Below are 6,185 nucleotides of genomic sequence, written 5' to 3'. Positions count from 1 at the left end.
CATCAACTAAATTATCCAACTGTATATAAAGTAGTTCAAATGAGTTTAACCTCCACCACCAACAACACAAATTGCCTCTTACATTAATGTCAGTAATAATCAAATGATATATAACACTCACATGGTCCATTCTGCTGTCTAATGTGTATTTATACTTTCAGTATATTTTGCTATTAATACTTCCATACTTCTGTTTAGAGTACTACTAGAGTTACTATTACTATTACTAGAGTAATAGTGTTTAACATTTTTATGTATTTTTACTTTAATTCAGTACTTCTTCTGCCACTGTTGACAACAAAATACTTCACCAGCTGTTAAATCGGGTAGAACTTCACTCTAAGATCATCACCAAACTGGAGTTTCAATATACATATACCAGTAGCTTCCTAATTCAAAACCAGTAAGCACAGCCTACTAAATCATAAATCAATTACTCACTCTTTCATGAAGTAATTCTTCCTCCTCTTCTTGTATTTAAGGCATTTTAGTTGCTTGAATGTGTAGCCTATTACTGTAAAGAAGTTTTTAAGAACTTTATCTACTTACACCCTATGGAAGCAGATGTCACAAATAAAAATGACATACAAGTGGAAAGATCAAAGCACTCCCAAAACATGGGGGTCTTGAGCTCATTTTGAAGTTGTCGAAGATCAAACTTTAGGAACAACATACTCAAAGGCATGGTCTTCCTTGACTGCGATATATGCTGATACAGCTCTGAAGTAACTCAGTAAAGTAGATGGTTGTCTGAATTGATGATCAGGCTACCAGTGAGAGGTGAAAATTAACACATGCTCCTTTCTAGCCCAAATAGACATAGAGGAATAAACTAGTAGTTGACAGCACAATTTTTTTCTGACAATTTGATGATTTCATGAGATTTTAAGAAGAACTTGTTCTCTCTCTCTCTTAACATGGCATCTATATCCTAGGATTATGTGATGCTGCACATATGCCAAAGTGGTCATCTGAACCCATACCTAACTTTGCTCGCCATTTTAGGAACAGCTAAACATGTTCTGATACCTCATCCGTATGTTTAATACATCCAGGCACAACAACTTGCTGGCTCCAAGTCCTGTAACCACAGGGCTAAAACACACACACGCTCCAAAATGCAAAATCCCCTCCTAAATATCATATTTGGACAGAAATATCCCATATTCTAAATTGGTAGTTGAAGTATTTAATTTCCAATAGCGCATGAAGGCAGCATCTCAGCCCAGCCAGAGGCCTGCCAAGCCCTCCACCTCGCCCTACTAGCTGCCTGGGTTCAAAACGTCAGGTTTCTATTAGCTACTGTTGCTTTCGTGGTTATTCTATAGATAGACTCTCTGTAGCAGTAAATGAGCACTGTTTCTGGAATCAAATAGCTTAAAAAAAAAAAACATGCAGGGCTTTAATTCAAACGATAGCCTAGATAAAAGAAGAAGAAGCAACAGCACTGGACTTTTAGAAATCCTTTAAATAACCTGTGTGAAATGCTGAGGTAATGGTTTCTAATTCTGTTAACAGAGAATTGAAAAAGAAGTTAGATGCCTCACATGGCCCACTTTTCAACAATGAGACAGTGTACACACTAAAAGCACTCCCTCTTCCTAATGGGGACAGAAGTGGAAGAAAGGATGAGAAAGGAATGCATTACGTCTGCATGGCATGTGTAAACATCCAGAAAGCCAATATGCCTTTAGTCTCACCACACACACTCTCAAGACATACAAGCTGACTGCTATGAGCAACTGTTAGTCTGGTATTTATTTTTTTTTTAGCCACGTGTCCCGTGTTAACTCTGCTGTCCACTCAAACTGTCAAGTAAACCCAATTTATTTTTCGTCACTGCAGTTTTTTTTAAGAACAGCTCCCGAGGCGTTTGTGTGATTTGTGTTGGCTCATCCTCAAAAAGTCTTGTTCCCAGAAAGTAGCCCGTAAAAGAATTGGAAAGAGTCATGCAGTAATTTTAGGTTTCTCCTGCGCTCCTCCTACCACAGCTTTATTTCCACAGCTTGACGTCAGTCGGTCGACACCGTCCACAGCTGGCAGCCTGACAGAGGACCTGCTGGACACCAACAACGAGGCCTCATGAGACTTGGAGGAGTGTGGCTATAACAAGTGTTCAGAGGTGCTGTTAAAGGTTTAAACTAAATAAGAGATGTCTGAAGGGGGGACAAGCGGCTGAAGAAGCACACAACGGCATGTTTTTGACATAGTGGATGTGCTTGGTAAGCTGGGCTGAATTACACTTCTGCGTTTCTCTCTATGCCTGTGAGTCTGCAGAGAGGTTATTATGTAAACAGACTGCACATCTACTACATCTTATATCAGAGAGCCCAGGACTTGTTGAAGAATACAGTCCTGAGGCAGCGTCTGAAAGCCTCAGCCTGCACTGTTGTTTGAATAGCAGATGGAGAAAGAGAATAATACAACTCAGCTTTAACCAAGGAAAAAATGTGTCAGTCTGGATCCTGAGACTGAGATTTAGTATTAACTATCCCAGAGTTTGGTAGAATTTTCAAGGACATAAAATTCAATGTGTAAAGTATTTTAACTCTCACTCTATCTCTTTTTTTTTTTTTTTTACAGGGAAGGAATGTGACTGGAGGAGGGTAAAATTTGCAAACGGGAGTGAGACACAACTATTCACTAAGAGGTCTGGGCTGGAGGCCAGCTAAGCAAAGGGCAACAGTAGGATTTTAGAGAGAGTCCAAGTGACATGTCCTGAAATGTACGTAGGCCTTGAACTCCTCCTCACAGGGCAAATTGGGACCATTAGACACCAAAAAAGTAACCAGGTTTCTGACCTCATAGTGGAGAATACGAAATAAACTTGAGCAATTTTCTGAATTAAGAACTTAAACCTCTGTTTTCATCTCTATACCAGAGCATTGTGCTACTTATCAAATGAAAGGTAAATCTGCTGGTGACACATATCCATGATAAAGATCAAAATGAAAAAGGCCAACTAATGACCTGCATGTCATATGAGATATCTTTAGATTAGGTGTTGCTTTCAAGACCCAGTAAATGTGTTTCAGTTTTCAGGACATGCTGTATAATTAAATTAAAATGGCTTGTCATATAGGTATATTACTTTTATAATCCACTAGATGGCAATATACCCCTAATATATTACAGACAGGTGTCGCTCACACTTTGCAGTTTACTGGAAACTTTCTCTATGTGATGTTCCATTTTTGTTTCAACATCAAAAACAGCAGAGATGGTTGTAGTTGAATCTGTAACTAACAGGTCAGATTACAGAAGTTTATGATGCCACCTTTCCTCAAGAAGAAGATATTGTTATCCTAAATTCCTAAATGTAGGGAAATTGGGGTTTTACATGACTTCAGCAGTCGTGTACATTCTTCTCTTGCACACATAATCATACATGTTACAAATTGTGATTATTTTTTTTTTAGCCTGATTCTGATATTTCTTTTGGTTTAAATATCTGACAATTTACCTGTTTTTAGGCAAATCACTTAAAGAGATGGCATGGATGAAAAGTCTTCAATATGATTAAGAATATTGAACATTTCTAACATTCATAAGGTGGAGCCATGACAACAAACTCTTGCTGACGAAGACAGTGTGATATGGTCAAAAGCTCAGAGTGAGCTAGTGGACATTGAGCTGAGACTGTTTTTCCAGCTGTTACCAATGTAAAGAATGAACTGTCAAGCTCAACATAATAATTTGCAGAAAAAGTGATACAATACAATTAAAAAAAAAAAAAAAAAAAAGCTACAATGATTTTAGTGGGCAGCCATTTGTTTTTTAGTTGGGTGGGATTTGCTGGGGACATTTGGACTCATGATGGAAAATATGGCCCTAGGCCTGTAACATCAACACTGATTACACAGACATGTAGGCTAATAACAGTCATTATCTCCTAGTAGATGTTAGTAGCCGATATGAAATGTAGGATGAAACATAATTTTAAAAAATCAGCACACCTGATACTAGTTTAGCCCACTTTCTATCCCACTACAGCAGTGATTGTTTGTAAATAGGCCCGGGTCACACACAGCAGCTCGATACACCCGATCCCTCTTGTTTTGGCTGCCATTGAACGTCTCATTGCAGCTACTGTCATTCACACTTAAAGGCAGAGAGATGAGTGAAGGCACTGTTTGTGTGTTTACGAAGCCGAGGCTGATACCCTTTCCTCCTGCACCTCCACTCTCTCCACCTGGCCTTGGCCGACTCTGACACCCGGACCGCGGCTCTGCTTGAAAACAAACTGCGGCGGAGGCTCCGGTTACCTGGCCCCGATCGATGCGCTGCAGGGTGTTGCGTTGCCGGGAGGGTTCAGTATCGATGCATGACCGATCGCTATCATAATCACACTTCCCCCCTCTTATCGCTTACCTACTGAATAAAACATCTGCCTTCCTGCTCATGGATCATTCGCCCCCCCCCCCCCCCCCCCCCCCCCAAAATCTGGAGGGAGAGGAATTCATGAAGTGTCTTTGAGATGAGTGAAGTAACATGAGAAAAGCGCATGATGATACCCAACAAATGAGGTCCCCAAAGTTGTTTTTATCGCAGGCATCTTCAAACAGACCCACCAGCTATTTGACAGCACTTTGTCCTAGGATGCTGCACTGGTCATGTCAAACAGTAAACTGAGGACAGTCTGTGTGCTTAATGTGGCAGTCATAATTCAAAGCTGTTCCATTTCACAAGCACAAGGTTGGTCCAAGACTGTTTGAGGACCTACAAAGGATTTATATGGTAATCCAGATGTGTCCACCGGGCCCCAAGTAGTTGCTCACTTGGCTTGATGTGATATCAGAAACTGAACTGGGGATCCGTTGGTCAACAGGATGCTGCACTACCAGGCATGGGCCGTGCTGATTTGGGCACCTTTATAATTCAGCATTATTAGGCTGCAAAGCAACCAAAATGGCAGACACAAAATACAGACAGATGACAAATTAGATATGCTTACAGAATTGGAGGGGTCAACGAATGGTTTGATTAGATGAAAATGATGTATGACCTTCATAGTCAACCAGATCTCGACCTAATTGACCACCCGAGGGAAATTTTAGACCGACGTGTGAAGCAGCACTCTCCACCACCATCATTAAAAAAACCAAATGAGAGATCTTTTGGCAAAAATATTGTGAAATATTGATATTTAATTACCATAGCAACACAGTATAAAATTCCTGTGAGATCAGGTGCCAGTGAAATATTAAGTACAAAGCCATGTATGAATCAGGCGGTTTAAACAGATTTGGGTGATTTTTACAGTGCAAAACCTCCTTTTTTCCCCTCTATGCAGAGAAAACAGATATCATCTTTATATTCCATTCTCAATCTGCACCCCCACTGTAATCATCATGAATGTTGAGTGAAGACAAAACCTTGATAGGATGTCATTGCTTCTACCTATTGTTTTATATCTAGTTTGATTTAACTACATATCACCTAAAGTCATTACACCCAGGGACAAGATAGTACCATCAGATTATGTATGTACCCAAGATAAAGAATGAGCTTTCATGCTAAAATGCTAAAGATAGTTATTAGTTAGCTTATAATATTGTGTATTTAACGGTTTGCTTTTCTTTAAAGTGCAAAACAGAAAATCTATAATAAAGATTATTTTAGTTCAGTATCTAAACTATGAAATTAGTGAGGAGATGACTCATTTAGGGGCCTCCTGGTGGCCACGGGGCCCTAAGCAGCCCTGTTTCCTTATGCCTTCACCTGCCTATGCAAAACCTTCCAGCTCCTGCTACATGATCTCTCTCAAAATTTTAGTGGAAGTCAAGATTTGCCTGAAGCGACAGAGCAAACCATTACAGAAAGGTCATAAAAGTTCACTGCATTTCAAATTCAGGGCTCAGACTGATTCTCCTCCTTCTCACCCAGCAGGCTGCACCTGAGAGCTGTAAATTAGTGAGGCCTTGGTGCCCACACACAGATACTTCACAGGTGCTGGCCGCAGGCGCGCTAAAGTTGACAGTGGGAGTAGTAACATGTCATGTAACGTTAGGTATGAAATGTGAGAAATCAAGATGTTAGGACGACAGAGTACTTTAGCAGGAAGGAAAATTTAGGCTATAGTGAAAAATTCGATTTTATGAGTGAATGCAAGATGCATCCGCTCACTTCAAGGAGTTGTACTCTAAATATAAGGACTACAGAAAAACCAGAGAGGATGTAAACAC

The sequence above is a fragment of the Seriola lalandi genome, unplaced genomic scaffold, assembly GCF_002814215.2.
Source record: "Seriola lalandi dorsalis isolate HSWRI2012SDOR001 ecotype SW California unplaced genomic scaffold, Sedor1 jcf7180002053582, whole genome shotgun sequence".
NCBI classification, from domain to species: domain Eukaryota; kingdom Metazoa; phylum Chordata; class Actinopteri; order Carangiformes; family Carangidae; genus Seriola; species Seriola lalandi.
The sequence above is the reverse complement of the archived record's forward strand: the minus strand, read 5'-3'. Positions refer to the sequence as shown.